This window comes from Oncorhynchus clarkii, chromosome 24 (assembly GCF_045791955.1).
Source record: "Oncorhynchus clarkii lewisi isolate Uvic-CL-2024 chromosome 24, UVic_Ocla_1.0, whole genome shotgun sequence".
NCBI classification, from domain to species: domain Eukaryota; kingdom Metazoa; phylum Chordata; class Actinopteri; order Salmoniformes; family Salmonidae; genus Oncorhynchus; species Oncorhynchus clarkii.
In genome coordinates, this window is record NC_092170.1 from 15762071 (window position 1) to 15779060 (window position 16990).

At 46.3% G+C, this 16990-nt stretch overlaps 1 pseudogene; it reads left to right on the forward strand.

Annotated features, from left to right (window-relative positions):
• Nucleotides 1-864: 864 nt before the first annotated feature.
• LOC139382590 (unconventional myosin-VIIa-like) lies at nucleotides 865-12550 on the forward strand (annotated as a pseudogene).
• The last annotated feature ends 4440 nt before the right edge of the window (nucleotides 12551-16990 follow it).

Consider the following 16990-nt stretch of genomic DNA (forward strand, 5'->3'; position numbering starts at 1 on the left):
AACTGGGATTACTGGGGAAATCAAACGTTGTGGCTCAGCTAGACATATAGACGAGCCATCAACCTTCACAACCAATAAACGGAGGAGAATAGGTACGTGCTTGACAGAATTATAGCATGTATTCAATTGTGGCAATTGTGGGACAGCACTGCGAGGCCATGACGAGTCGGCCGACTCCTTGAACCCAGGCGTTTTCAGGTGTATTTTTGAGACCATGTGTGAAGGAGAATACAGGCTACAAAGGCATTATGACGACCAACCCATTTTTAAACAAACATTTGGATTGTATGTATGAAGTGTACAGAGAAGCTATAACTAAGGAGACTGCTTTTGCATATGTACAGGTAGATGAGACCACTGACAACTCCTGTAAGTCACAGATGGTAATAGTGCTGTGCTACATGTTACCAGACAACAGAGTGTGTGAGAGGTTTTTACAGAGGTGAAGGACAAAACTGGTGTTGGCCTCTCCATCAAGTCCTAGCACCACTGAATGTCAAGGAGAAACTGGTTGCACAAACCTACGACAGGGCAGCTGTGATGAGTGGTAATGTACGTGGTGTCCGAACACTACTGAAGGATTGTTTTCCGACTGTAGAACTCCAGTGTGCTACCAAGCTATGGCCTAACCGTAACCAGGAGAAGTTGAAAAGGGAACTGTTCACTGTCTACCGGCATCCTGAGCTGCACACTGGAAAGACAGCACTTTCTTTATTGAAATCACTCTACGAGAACAACCTGCAGGAGGCCTTGTCTCTCTTCTCAAAATCATCATCACCACTCCAATGACAACCGCAGAGTCAGAGAGAAACTTTTCCACCCTTAAAGGATAAAACCATCACATGCAACTCCATGGGCCAGAAAATGTTAAAAGCATTGGCCATGCTGTCAATCCAGCATCACTTCATCCAGACAATGCCAGACTTTGATGACAAGGACCGCCATGCCAACTTCCTGTTCAAGTGAGCACAGCACAACAATGGTGAGTCCATAAATATGTCTAGTATGCTGCTGCATAAGTGATGTAATATGCCAGGGAGATATGTATACTGTAGCTAAGAAAGTAATACCAAGTGTGTGTTGTGTAGTAAACAGTTAGTAGCCCATGTGTCTCACCCTAATAATGTGGTCCCTTTCCCCCTAGGGAACGTAGCCTACTGTTCTGACTTGGTGTACATGTAGCCTGTTCTAGAGAAATCTCATCTTTGAATATTTTAACAGCTTTCATTGTCTGCTTATGTGCCCCTGTTAATTTAGCCTGATGTTCGGACTTGGTTGTGCACATCTAGCCTATAGCCTGTTTTAGAGAAATGTGACGTCATTGATCTTCAGGTCGTAGCTCTAGAAAGAGGCCAGATTTACAATTCCGAGTTTGATGACCGTTCAAAATGTATTTCCCCAGCCGGAGCTCATTTATCCCCGACTTCCCAGTTGTCTTGAACTCACTGAAGTCAAGTTTTCGCAGCTCCGAGTTAACAGTTGTTTTGAGCGCGGCACAAGTCATGCTTAGCATAGGTCACCATAGCATCTCCCACCTGTAGCACACGCTCCAGCAGGTATATCTCTCTAGTCACCCCCAAAACCAATTATTTCTTTGGCCGCCTCTCCTTCCAGTTCTCTGCTGCCAATGACTGGAACGAACTACAAACATCTCTGAAACTGGAAACACTTATATCCCTCACTAGCTTTAAGCACCAACTGTCAGAGCAGCTCACAGATTACTGCACCTGTACATAGCCCACCTATAATTTCGCCCAAACAACTACCTCTTTCCCTACTGTATTTATTTTATTTATTTATTTATTTTGCTCCTTTGCACCCCATTATTTTTATTTCTACTTTGCACATTCTTCCACTGCAAATCTACCATTCCAGTGTTTTACTTGCTATATTGTATTTACTTTGCCACCATGGCCTTTTTTTGCCTTTACCTCCCTTATCTCACCTCATTTGCTCACATCGTATATAGACTTGTTTATACTGTATTATTGACTGTATGTTTGTTTTACTCCATGTGTAACTCTGTGTCGTTGTATCTGTCGAACTGCTTTGCTTTATCTTGGCCAGGTCGCAATTGTAAATGAGAACTTGTTCTCAACTTGCCTACCTGGTTAAATAAAGGTGAAATTAAAAATAAAAAAATAATAATTGCTTCATTGACAACATGGCCAATTTTTTATGTTTATAATTTTAAACTTGGAAAGAGCCCCTTAATTCCAGATTTGGGACCACACAGCCACTCCACTGAACAGCAGGCTAGTGATTGCTTTGCAATGCTTGCAGTTAACGTTAGCCACTGTCACTGATTCCTTCCAAACCACTCATTGTTGAATTAGCGATTTCCAACTTCTTGTGTAAAGTTTATGTCCAATGGCCGATGAGCACCGATACGTTTTATCTATAATTTCTCTTCATTATTTATTTTCATATGACAAGGATTAAAAAGGATTTGCCAGTAGATTGTCGACTTGATTCATGATGATGACTGCTTGTCTAGCTTTCTAGCTAAGATTTTAAAAGTATGATGTTGACATGATCAGTCCAATCTAAGCTACTGTATATAACACGATTTGACAACATTTTATCTGTGACCAATGACCTTGAGCCTTCTTGGATGGGCACTAATGTAACTCTATGGCAGCACCCAAGAGGCTAGAATGTTCTAGCTCTCCCCTTAGACTTGGCTGTGACGTAGTGTCTCCATGAGTGACAGAACACTGAACCAATCATGACGCTGGAGCTGCCTATTTACTTATTTGTATTTATTTAGGCAAAGAAATGTGGGGGTCAAAACTTTTCTCCACAAGGAGGGTGGTAAGTTTCAGACCCAACATCATTATATTTTAGTATCCCCTCATCATAACCATGTATTCCAGTGACAGTCTCTTCCATTCTAATATTTTTGTTCCACAAAAAGTTGAGTAATAGACCCATTCCAGTTCATAGTGGGAGGGTTGTCTTGTCAGTGCGTCTGTATATTGTCTATAAAAGTGGATCCTCGTGATTGTATTGTCCTTCCTTTTTAGACCACATAGACCTAATGAAATACTTCAAATGGTAGGCTAACCGCTGAGTCTCTCTCTCTCTCGCTCTCGCTCTCGCTCTCTCTCTCTCTCTCTCTCTCTCTTTCTCTCTCTCTCTCTCTCTCTCTCTCTCTCTCTCTCTCTCTGTCTCTCTCTCACTCTCTCTCTCTCTCTCTCTCTCTCTCTCTCTCTCTCTCTCTCTCTCTCTCTCTCTCTCTCTCTCTCTCTCTCTCTCTCTCTCTCTCTCTCTCTCTCTCTCTCTCTCTCTCTCTCTCTCTCTCTCTGGTGACTTAAAGAAGAGTAAAGTTAAGGCCTCAACATCTGTCTGAATTTCTGTCGCTGTCCTTTTTGAAATAGCTGAACGAATTGGCCATCCTCATCACAGCTCATTTGCTTGCACTTGCTTATACTTAGAGCTAAGTGTTAATTATATAAGAACAAGCACCATACATTTACTGAACATAAATATAATAATGTTTGTGTATGGTTCAAAACTCATGTTGACATTCCTTATTATTGAAGGAGAATGCTGTTCTTATCCAGTTACACAAATCCACAAGGAATCAGTAGGAACCACATTTAAAGAGCTCCACTCTTTATGTAGACTCTAAAATTTGTGGGCACCATTTGTCGCTGTTATAGAGGCTCCCGGGTGGCGCAGCGGTTTAAGGCACTGCATCTCAGTGCTCAAGGCGTCAGTACATACCCTGGTTCGATTCCAGGCTGTATCACATCCGGCCGGGATTGGTGAGTCCCATAGGGCAGCGCACAATTGGTCCAGAGTCGTCCGGGCCGGGGTAGGCTGTCACTGTAAATAATAATTTGTTCTTAACTGACTTGCCTAGTTAAATAAAATACATGTAATGTTGTGTAGTGGCTTCGCTGGCATCTGAACATTTTTGTTGTTTGCCCCACCAAGATTGACATGTTAAAATCGCTACTGCCAATACTAGTAGACGGACAGACAGACTAGATTCACTGGAGGAGAAGAGTGATTTAAGATACAGTTTCACACCAATACTGCCATTCTTACATTGGACTCTACACTCAACTCCTTCATTCCTTTCTTTCTCACAGACACTGTGTATAACCCATATTACTGTATCATATTGTATTACCTCCAGTGACTACAGTGCCATGTAGATCATGTTTAAAATCATATCACAGTTATCCATAACATTCTCACTATTTAAGGGATGATTTTACTAGTTCTATACTTATCTGTTTCTTTCTCTTAAACCTGTTGACTGGTTTCAGTTGAATGTATACTGTAATATATAGCTGAAACACTGCGTGTCTACCTGTCTGGTGTCCACTATCAACCATGCTGTGTAGCGTGAGAGAGAGTGTGACTGTGTGTGTGGTGTGAGGAACACTGATCAATGTGTCTTTCAGAACAGCCTGAGAAATATGCACCCTGTTAGTGTGTGTATACAGTATACACTGTGTCTTTTATATGTGAAGCAATGCATTTTCTCTCTGTGCAAGCACTATTTACAAAGCCTCTGACTCCTCTTGCAAAATGAAACATTCGCCTCAAAACAGTTTTACCTGTGTTCAAAATCAAACTACAGACAGACTGTTTCTCAGAAGCCCACACTCAGGTGATCAATGACCGGCGTCGTTCAGAGAACGAAGGGAAAGGATTATATATATATCTCTCTCTCTCTCTCTCTCTCTCTCTCTCTCTCTCTCTCTCTCAACCTGAGCTTTTGCCTTGATTTCCTCTGTTTCTCTCCCTTCTTCCTCCCTCACTCCTTGTCCCTCCTCATCTCTCTCTTTCTCATTTTCTCTCCTCCTTCCTTTCTGTAGACTAACTGTGGTGGGAGAGTAAGTACAGGGGCATGATGCATGGCTGCCTGAGAAACTCCCCCCCAGTGTGTGTGTCTGTCTGGATGTGTGGGTGTATGAGTGCATGTGTTAGTGTACGTATGAGCTACTAGTTTTACTCATGGCTGTCCGGGCTCCAGTGACCGTTACTGATACTCAGTTGTCACTGACTGCACCCTCTGAGAGATGAACCCCACGTCACCTCTGCTCCCAACACACACAGACTTCATCCGCCCCTCATTTTCATGTGGCAGGTGAATGAGAACGGCCAACTATAAAGTACTACTGTCCTGCTGTAATGTGCCCGTGTGTCTGTCCATTTAAACTGATCACAGAGTGCAGAGTTGATGTACTAACGTGCATCTCATCTCTACTGCGGCACTGCACTGCACAGCATGACCCCTCTTCACTTTTCATTTCTAGGAATTTTAATTTGGTGTCCTACCTTGCCCTTTTCCCTCTACCCCCGTCCCCTCCAGACGTATACAGGCTCTATCCTGGTGGCAGTAAACCCCTACCAGGTGCTGCCCATCTACACAGCAGACCAGATCCGCCTGTACACCAATAAGAAGATAGGAGAGATGCCTCCACACATCTTTGCCATCGCAGATAACTGTTACTTCAACATGCAGAGGAACAACAGAGACCAGTGCTGCATCATCTGGTGTGTGAGAGGGAGAGGGGTGTGTGTGTGTCTGGGTGTGTGTGTGTTCTTAGAAGCGTGTGAGAGCACCAAGTCGGATCTAATTTGATGTGTGTGTTTTGGAGCAGGGAAGACCGAGAGCACCAAGCTGATCCTCCAGGTCCTAGCAGCCATCAGTGGACAACACTCCTGGATAGAACAACAGGTCCTGGAGGCTAATCCTATACTGGAGGGTGTGACAACCCTCCCACTCTGTCTGACATATTCTCGTTGTTCTTGTTTCCTTATTAGGATGCCGGTGGGCGGAGTTGGGAGGGTCGTCAGCTACATGGAAAACACCTGGGCCCGGTGTCTCCCAGGATAAATACACCACTTCCCCATTCATGGAGGAGACTCTCTCCATGCAGACACCTTTACAGATTTTGTTGTGTATCTTGGGGGCTTTTGGTTGTTTGCTTTGGCACCTTTCAACACCCTGCATTATCACATTCATGCATGCAAAACACTCACTTACACTACTGATTCAACACACCATTGTGTATTGTACATAGTTTACTTTATTTAATAAATATATGTTTTGTTACTCCTTATCTCCATGTTGTCTCCCTTTTGTTACGAGCTTTGAGCCGGTTCGTGACAAGGGTAGGACACACACACACACACACGATCACAATAATAAACCCTGTAGTAGTTCTAGTCCTGAGTGTTGAGGGCTTTGTGTTGTCTGTCCGCAGCGTTTGGTAACGCTAAGACGATCCGTAATGATAACTCTAGCCGCTTCGGGAAATACATCGACATCCACTTCAACAAGAGAGGAGCCATAGAGGGGGCCAAGATAGAACAGTACCTGCTGGAGAAGTCACGAGTCTGCAGACAGGGTTGGATTTAGGGGGCGGGGTTATAGAGTCTGCAGACAGGTATGGATTCAGGGGGCGGGGTTATAGGGTCTGCAGACAGGGTTGGATTCATTAGTGCACACCATAGCAAAACAAAGCAAAACGTTTTGGAACAGGAAGTGTTAGCTAGCTGAAGTAAGCAACTGTCCTATATCCTGTGATACAGTCTACTAGCTGTGTTACTTTGGTCACTATCGTGTCATCTCTTCCCCCCCTCTCTCTGCAGGTTCATGATGAGAGGAACTACCATATATTCTACTGTATGTTGGAGGGCATGCCTTCAGACCAGAAGAAGAAACTGGGACTAGGGAAAGCCACAGACTACAGCTACCTTAGCTCACACTTTAACAACGCTATTTTAACAGTAGTGAGAAAATATAATTAAACTAAAGTTCTCCTCTCCTCCAGGGGAAGTGTACTGTGTGTGATGGTCGTGATGATATGAAGGAGTATTCAAACATCCAATCAGCCATGAAGGTGTTGATGTTCACACTGAGAATTGGATGATCTCCAAACTATTGGCCTCTATACTACATATGGGGAACCTGCGTTATGAAGGTAATAGGTACACACATACACACACAGACATACATATTTGAATGACATCATACTGACTTCACTGTCACCTACCTCTGACCCCTAGCTCGTACTTATGACAACCTGGATGCCTGTGAGGTGATCTGCTGGAGGTAACACACACACACACACACACACACACTGTACCCATAAACCTACCGTCCATACACACACCTACCCTGTCCACTGAGTGGTTGTACAGAAGTAAACTGAACTAGTTATGTCACAGCTGCTGGAGAACTACAGGTGAGTCCTAGACCACTGCGGGAGGGAGGGAGAGGGAGGTGAGGGGAAAGACAGGGAGGGAGGTGGAGGGAGGAGGAGGAGGAGGGAGGGAGAGAGAGCGGAGGAGAAGGAGGGAGGGAGAGCGGAGGAGGAGGGAGCGAGGGAGAGGGAGGTGAGGGGAAAGACAGGGAGGGAGGTGGAGGGAGGGAGGAGGAGGAGGAGGGAGGGAGATAGAGCGGAGGAGGAGGAGGGAGGGAGAGCGGAGGAGGAGGAGGGAGGGAGAGCGGAGAAGGAGGGAGAGAGGGAGGTGGAGGGAGGGAGAGTGGGAGGTGGAGGGAAAGACGGAGGGAGGGAGGGAGAGCGGAGGAGGAGGGTGGGAGGGAGGGAGAGCGGAGGAGGAGGGAGGGAGGGGAGAGAGAGCTAACAGTGCTTAGTGAATAACACGGCAGTGAGCACCTCCTAGTGGCAAACTGGTGAAACACACACACTTGGACTGTTGTTGACATTGGTTGATGGTGTGAAAGAAGTGTGTTTTCTGACTTAATGTTGCTGTGTGTGTGTGTGTGTGTGTGTGTACTTGTGTGTACGTGTGCATGCGACCGCCTGCCAGCTTATTTGCGTTCACGCATGCGTGTGTGTGTGTGTGTAGGTGGACTGTAAAGACCTGATGAACTGTCTGACCAGTAGGACTCTGAACACTAGAGGAGAAACAGTCTCCACTCCCCTCAGTATAGAGCAGGCACTGGACGTACGAGACGCATTCGTCAAGGTAACCCACACACACACACACACACATTAACATGCTCTCTGGTGTGTGACACACTTTTTCAAACACTCTCTAGCATATGTATATTGTGTGTGTGCGTGCATTGTGTGTGTAGGGGATCTACGGTCGTCTGTTTGTGTGGATTGTAGAGAAGATCAATGTAGCGATCTACAAGCCTCCGTCCCACGAGCCCAAAGCCCTCAGACACTCCATAGGACTACTTGTGTCGGTTTCCTGCCCTGTGTTCATATAAGAAACATTCATGTGTTGAAAAATCCCAAATTGTTTGCATAGTCAATTTACACACAGCTCTGACACACACACTTACCCCACCAGACATGCCACCAGGGGTCTTTTCACAGTCCCCAAATCCAGAACAAATTCAAGAAACCGTACAGTATTATATAGAGCCATTATTGCATGGAACTCTGTTCCATCTTATATTGCTCAAATAAACAGCAAACCTGGTTCCAAAAAACAGATGAAGCAACACCTCACTGTACAACGCCTCTCCTCTATTTGACCTATTTGATAGTTTGTGTATGTATTGATATGTAGGCTACGTGTGCCTTTTTAAAAAATGTATGTCGTTCTGTCCTTGAACTGTTCTTGTCTATTAATGTTCTGTATTATGTCATGTTTCATGTTTAGTGTGGAACCCAGGAAGAGTAGCTGCTGCTTTTGCAACAGCTAATGGGGATCCTAATAAAATACCAGAAATGTGTGTGTATGTGTCTCTCCCTATCAACAGTTTTGAGCAGCTGTGCATTAACTTTGCCAATGAGAACCTGCAGCAGTTCTTTGTGAGGCATGTGTTCAAGCTGGAGCAGGAGAAGTACAACCTGGAACACATCAACTGGCAACACATCGAGTTCACAGACAACCAGGATGCCCTGGACATGATCGCTATCAAATCCATGAACATCATCAGCCTCATAGACGAGGAGAGCAAGTTCCCCAAGGTATTGATGATAGTATAACCTTGAGGTAGAGGAGGATAGGGGGTGGGCGAGAGAGGGACAAGAAACATGATCGCTATCAAACCCTTGATCATCATAAACCTCATAGACACGGAGAGCAATTTCCCCAATGTAACTGCATTATAGATAGATACGGTACACATACAGATGTAGGATCTTCATTTGATCACCCTGTTGCAGGGAACATAACTGCAATGTAGGAAATATCAAATTTGTGTTGTATTTGAGTTTTAAAAAGGCTTCTGAAGTTTATAATTTCCACATAGAAATTTCAGACCTGATTTTCCCTTACGAAAAATGTATCAACAGCTACAAGAATGGCCATTAATTATAATGCACATGGCCACCCGAGTGGCGCTGCTGGTGTTGCAGCCGGCCGCAACCGGGAGACCCATGGGGTGTCGTTCATCGCACACTAGCGACTCCTGTTGCGGGCCGGGTGCAGTGTATGCTGACACAGTCGCCAGTGTTCCCTCCGACACATTGGAGCGGCTGGCTTCCGGGTTAAGTGGGCATTGTGTCAAGAAGCAGTGCGGCTTGGTTGGGTTGTGTTTCGGGAGTACACGCAGCTCTCAACCTTTTCCTCTCCCGAGTCCATACGGGAGTTGCAGCGATGAGACAAGACTGTAACTACCAATTGGACACCACAAAATTGTGAAGAAGAAAAATAATAAAGAAATATAAAAAAAATTAAAAATATTTATAATCCACATAATAATTCACATTTCCTGTTGCTGCAGGACTATTTTCCTGCTGTAGCAAACTGGGTCAAATTAAGATGCTACATCTGTTGTTCCCTAACGTAGAAGGAAGAAGAGAGAGGGAAACACAGATACAGTATAATAGAGAGAGAACAAATATATTTGTGTAGACCTACTCTGTCAGTTCCCAGGGTACTTAGTTAGATCATATCTCCCTAACCCATCCCTCTCATCCACCCCCCCCCCCCCCCCCACCCCCCCACTCTCTGTCTCAGGGTACAGACACTACTATGTTGAATAAGTTGAACTGTGTGTGTGTCTGTGTGTCTGTGTGTGTTTGTATCTGTGTGTGTGTTTGTATCTGTGTGTGTGTGTTTGTATCTGTGTGTGTTTGTATCTGTGTGTGTGTTTGTATCTGTGTGTGTGTGTTTGTATCTGTGTGTGTGTTTGTATCTGTGTGTGTGTTTGTATCTGTGTGTGTGTTTGTATCTGTGTGTCTGCGTATCATATGTGCATGCACACATATTTACGTCTACCTTGGTCTCTGGTTGGCTACTTGCCGGGTGATAATATGGGCCAACCTGACACTCCTCTGAAGGTAAAAGAAGAAAAGAGGAGGAATAATCGAGGCTACAAGGACAGGTGAGGCCGTAGTCATAGCAACCCGGTGAGGCTGTTAGTATAGCAACCTGGTGAGACTGTAGTCCTAACAACCAGTTTAGACTGTTGGCAAAGCAACTAGTTGAGACTAGTCATAGCAACGAGCTTTGAGTTAACAATGGTGTCACTTGGTCTCAACAGGTCCAACTTCCTGAAGATGAGGAAGTCAGCCATGATGATCCAGAAGACGTGGCGAGGATACCACTGTCGCAAGAACTATGGAGCTGTGAGTTTTAAAAACTTGATCACTTGAACTGTTCCTTGTATCATTAATCAAATTACAATTTCTCCTCCATGTCCTCTCCTCCTCCCCCTCCTCCCCTCCTTCTTCTCCCCTCCCCTCCTAGATGCGGGCAGGGTTCACCAGACTGCAGTCGTTGTATCACTCCAGGCGGCTGTACATAATGTACCACGTGGCCAGACAGAGAGTGATTGGTCTGCAGGCCAGGTGTAGAGGCTGTCTGGTCAGAAGGGCCTTCAGACACTGCCTATGGGCCGTCATCACCATCCAGGCTCACACATGGGGCATGATTGCATGACGCCTCTACAAGAGACTGAAGGGAGAGGTGAGAAAGAGACAGACACACGCAGTGCAGACTGAAAGAAAGCCTCAGTCCCGCTCACTCTCTCATCCTAACCCTTTCTCTCACTCTCTCATCCTAACCCTTTCTCTCACTCTCTCATCCTAACCCTTTCTCTCTCTCACTCACTCACTCTCTCATCCTAACCCTTTCTCTCTCTCACTCACTCACTCACTCACTCACTCTCTCATCCTAACCCTTTCTCTCTCTCACTCACTCACTCTCTCATCCTAACCTTTTCTCTCTCTCACTCTCATCCTAAACCTTTCTCTCTCTCACTCTCTCATCCTAACCTTTTCTCTCACTTTCTCTTGCACTCTTTTTTCTCATTCTCTCTCTCCCTCTGTTTCCGCCCTCTCTCTCTCCCTCTGTTTCCTCCCTCTCTCTCTCCCTCTGTTTCCTCCCTCTCTCTCTCTCTCTCTCTCTCAGTATCGGAGGAGGTTGGAGGCAGAGAAGCTGCGTCTGGCTGAGGAGGAGAAACTGAGGAACCAGATGAGCGCTAAGAAGGCAAAGGTCTGGACCACACACACATACAGGCGTCATGCACCCCAAAAATCAGAGGGGGCACAAAGTACATGAGGATGGCTAGGGATGGTCCGTAGGGGGGCCAGGCCCTGCAATCTAGAGCCATAATCATTATGCTTAATTCTATGTAAAGAAATATGTCTATTTTTCTGCATATCTAAGCATACCTCTTGAGCTGTCTGTATCCCCCTGACTGGTGGTTCTGAATTAAATGAATTAATTATCTGCATCTCTGCTAAAATCTGGGTAAAATATTGAGTACATTTAGTTATTGCTAGCTTTTCTAAAGTCTACCAACCTTGCCAGCAGGCATGCCAGCTAAGATACTTAGATAAGATAGCTACTCTAACTTGATGGCCTGAAATGACTCCATCATAAAATGACTAGCTGGCTAGTAGTATTACAGAAAAATAACAACTGTTTTTAGGACAAATCTGAGGGGGCATACACACACACACACACACACACACACACACACACACACACACACACACACACACACACAGACACACACAGACACACACAGACACACACACAGACACACACACACACACACACACAGTCTTCTGTAGGTAGAAGCTGAGACTGGCTCAGCTAGCGAAGGAGGACACGGAGAGGGAGAAGAGAGAGAGGGAGGAGGTGCGGAAGAAGAAGGAGATGGTGGAGCAGATGGAGAATGCCAAACATGAGCCGGTGAACGACTCTGACATGGTGGATAAGATGTTCGGCTTTCTGGGAACAACAAACTCCTTCCCTGGCCAGGAGGGAGCACCACCAGCTGGGTTCTAGGTGAGAAGGTCGCCACCTGGTGGACAGACAGACAAACACTGCTACAGTTAACACAATCTGCTCTGGGCTACATTCAAAACGTTCACTGTGTGTCTGTGTGTGTGCTTAAATGTGTGTGTTTGCGCGTACATGCATCTGTTTGTAGGACTTGGAGCGTGCCCAGAAGGAGCTTTAGGAGGAGGATTTAGACGCTGTTCTTCCTCTCCCTGAGGATGAGGAGGATGACCTGTCAGAGTATACGTTTGCCAAATTCGCTGCCAACTAATTCCAGGGCACCACCACACACACCTATGGCCGACGGCCGCTCAAACAAAGAGAGGAGGGGGGAGGGGAAAGAGAGAACTACAGGCTCTGAGGGGGGAGGGAGAGGGAAGAGGAGGGGGGAGGGGAAAGAGAGAACTACAGGCTCTGCAGGGGGAGGGAGAGGGGAGAGGAGGGGGGAGGGGAAAGAGAGAACTACAGGCTCTGAGGGGGGAGGGAGAGGGAAGAGGAGGGGGGAGGGGAAAGAGAGAACTACAGGCTCTGCATGGGGAGGGAGAGGTGAGAGGAGGGGGAGGGGAAAGAGAGAACTACAGGCTCTGAAGGTGGAGGGAGAGGTGAGAGGAGGGAGGAGAGAAATAGAGAACTACAGGCTCTGAAGGTGGAGGGAGAGGGAAGAGGAGGGGGGAGGGGAAAGAGAGAACTACAGGCTCTGCATGGGGAGGGAGAGGTGAGAGGAGGGGGAGGGGAAAGAGAGAACTACAGGCTCTGAAGGTGGAGGGAGAGGTGAGAGGAGGGGGGAGAGAAATAGAGAACTACAGGCTCTGAAGGTGGGGGGAGAGGTGAGAGGAGGGGGGAGAGAAATAGAGAACTATAGGCTCTGAAGGTGGAGGGAGAGGTGAGAGGAGGGGGGAGAGAAATAGAGAACTACAGGCTCTGCGGGGGGAGGGAGAGGTGAGAGGAGGGGGAGAGAAATAGAGAACTACAGGCTCTGCATGGGGAGGGAGAGGTGAGAGGAGGGGGAGAGAAATAGAGAACTACAGGCTCTGCATGGGGAGGGAGAGATGAGAGGAGGGGGAGGGGAAAGAAAGTGAACTACAGGCCTTGCAGGGGGAAGAAGAGGTGAGAGGAGGGAGGGATGGGAGAGAGAGAGAACTACAGGCTCTGCAGGGGGAGGTGAGAGGAGGGGGGAGGGGCAATAGAGAACTACAGGCCCTGCAGGAGGAGAGGGAGGGAGGGAGGGAGAGCGAGAACTACAGGCCCTGCAGGAGGAGAGGGAGGGAGGGAGGGAGGGAGGGAGGGGAGAGCGAGAACTACAGGCCCTGCAGGAGGAGAGGGAGGGAGGGAGGGAGGGAGGGCGAGAACTACAGGCCCTGCAGGGGGAGGGAGAGGTGAGAGGGGGGAGGGGAAAGAGAGTGAACTACAGGCCCTGCAGGAGGAGAGGGAGGGAGGGAGGGAACTACAAGCCCTGCAGGGGGAAGGAGAGGTGGGAGGAGGGAGGGGAGAGAGAGAGAAGTACAAGCCCTGTAGGGGGAAGGAGAGGTGAGAGGAGGGAGGGGAGAGAGAGATAACTACAAGCCTTGCAGGGGGAGGGGGAGGGGGAGGGGGAGGTGAGAGGAGCAGGGGGAGGTCAGAGGAAATGTTTTACTGTGCTGTGAGGAAAAAGTACTTACTAAGAATGTGATATGTGGTTGTCTCACCTAGCTATCTTAAGATGAATGCACCAACAGTAAGTCGCTCTGAATAAGAGCATCTGCTAAATCATTAAAAGAAGAAGAGGGGGGAAGTATTTGATAATAACACTTAGCTATAATCTCATTAGGTTAGATGATAACTGAGTTGCACCCTCATGGTCTGATACACCTGTAGAGTTGCTCTGGGTAGTACAGTACAGTCGTGCTTCCTCAAAGATGTTTCCTAGCTGATTTATAAACTGTATCCTGCTGTAACCCCTCTCCTTAAGACCCATCATTCAGACAGCAACAAGAAGAACAGTGTCCGACACAAACTAGTGTCCCTCACCCTGAAGAAGAAGTCCAAGATCACTGAGGAGGTAAGAGAGAGGAGGAGGTTTTGGAGATTTGAGCATTCTAGAAATGATGACATTTCCCTTAGCGTCTGGGCACTTTGTTAACGTCCCAAATGGCACCCTATTCCCTACACCCTACTCCATGGTAAAAAGTGGTACACTATATAGGGATAGGGTGCCATTTGGGACCCAGAGAGTATGTAGATCAGATAGAATGTCCAGTGTTGATGATGTGTTTTCTGACAGGTGGTGAAGCGCCTGTCATTAAGCGGTTGTCTCAGCTGGTTCTCCAGGAAACTGGAGAGGAGAGGGTTAAACCTTACACACTGGAAGAGTTCAGCTATGACCACTTCAGGTAGACACGCAAGCACCTATGCATTTATTTATTTTTTCAACCTTTATTTAACTAGGCAAGTCAGTTCAGAACAAATTCTTATTTGCAATGACAGCCTAGGAAAAGTGGGTTAACTGCCTTGTTTAGGGGCAGAACGACATATTTTGACCTTGGCAGCTCGGGGATTCGATCCACCAACCTTTCGGTTACTGGCCCAGCGCGTTAACCACTAGACTTCCTGCCGCCCCGTGGAAACAGGCACACACGCACGCACGCACGCACGCACGCACGCACGCACGCACACACACACACACACACACACACACACACACACACACACTTTCTCCCCCCTCTCTCTCTCTTTCTCTCTCTCTCTCCACACCTCCTCCCAAACACACTCTGAGCAGGGTGATGACTACTAAGAACAGAGGGAAGGCCTCAATGTGGAGCTGCACCAGAGAGTCTATCAAACAGCCCCTACTGAAGAAGGTCCTCAGCCATGAAGACCTGTCACAGGATGCTTGCATGGCCTTCATAGATATCCTTTACTGGCTACTAGCTAACACACACCATCTGTAGTGTGTGTGATTCAGACTCACGATCTTGTGATTAGGTAAACGTGCCTGCAACTTAAAATCCACCTCGGCCAGAGATGGAATTTCCTCTTGGTCTAATGGTTAAGATGTTGGTTTCCCAGGAGACGAAGGTTCAGATCCCACCTGTGATATTTGTGTGATATGTAAACTCCTTGACCGTGCAACCTATGATGAAGTATATGGGGGACTACCCGCCTAAGCTAACGCGTTCGGTCAACGGGCTGACGGACCAGATCTTTGAAGGAGCCCTGAAGGCCGAACCTCTAAAAGATGAGTTATTCTGTCAGATACTCAAGCAACTCACAGACAACCACGTCAAGTAAGATCACACCTACTGTTCTGCGTACTTGAGTTGAAAAAATATGCAAACCAGCAGCCTCGGAAGTTGTAACTCAACACAACAACGCAAGATCGCCATTTTGCACAGCTAATTATGTTATTGCGTTTCCTACTTGCGCATGGTATAATTAGGTTTTAGCTGAGAGGTCTGTCTGTGCTGTAACCCTCAGGTGGACTTGCCTGCTGTGGAGTTTTAACATTTAGTGTTGACCAGAAAGGATCATTATCTGTTGGTATTTGGCAGATCTATTATGTACTGTAGCTCTATGAGACTAGTGTTTAACTCACCAATGGCCTTTGTCATACTCACTAGAACCAGGGATGCAAAGCTCCCTACAATCCTTTGTAGAATCAGGTCCAGACCTGACTCAGCTGGAAAACAACTGATCCATGGATGATTCTGAGTTCTGCATGAAGAGTTCTATACCCTGCATCCCAATGGTACCCTATTTCCTACGTAGTGCTCTTGTCAAAAGTAATGCACTATAAAGGGAATAGGGTGTAATTTGGGACACACCCTGTGTTAGTTGTTCAGACAGGATGCTGATGTTACTGTCTGTTTCTCCTGTTCTGCACAGAGGAGCTTGACATCACTACCAACACCTCCTTTTCGCCATCACTAACTAACCTGTCTGTTGAACTTGTTGTAACTCCCATCCCGTGTCCGGGATCGTTGTCATTATCTGACACTAATTAGCATAACGCAACGGACATACATATTACTAGAAAATATTCCTATTCATGAAATCACAAGTGAAATATATTGATATAGCCTTTTGTTAATCACCCTGTCATCTCAGATTTTGAAAATATGCTTTACAGCCAAAGCAAGACAAGCATTTGTGTAAGTTTATCGATAGCCTACCATAGCATTATGTCCAGCTAGCAGTAGGCAACTTGGTCACGAAAATCAGAAAAGCAATCAAATTAAATCGTTTACCTTTGATGAGCTTCGGATGTTTTCACTCACGAGACTCCCAGTTAGATAGCAAATGTTCCTTTTTTCCAAAAATATTATTTTTGTAGGCGAAATAGCTCCGTTTGGCTGAGAAATCGACCGGAAATTGCGGTCACGAAAACATCGAAAAATATTCCAAATTAGCTCCATAATATTGACAGAAACATGGCAAACGTTGTTTATAATCAATCCTCAAGGTGTTTTTCAAATATCTATTCGATAATATATCCACCGGGACAATTGGTTTTTCAGTAGGAGCGAGAGGAAAAATGGCTACCTCTGTATTACGCAAGAATCACTCTGAGAGCCATCAGGTGACCACTTGCGCAATGTATCCGCTTACGGGTATTCTTCAACATAAAGGCTTAAAACTACGTCACAATGCTGTAGACACCTTGGGGAATACGTAGAAAAAGTAATCTGGTTGATAGCCCATTCACTGCTCAATAGGGACGCATTGGAACGCAGAGCTTTCAAAACATGAGTCACTTCCAGATTGGATTTTTCTCAGGCTTTCGCCTGCAATATCAGTTCTGTTATACTCACAGACAATATTTTTT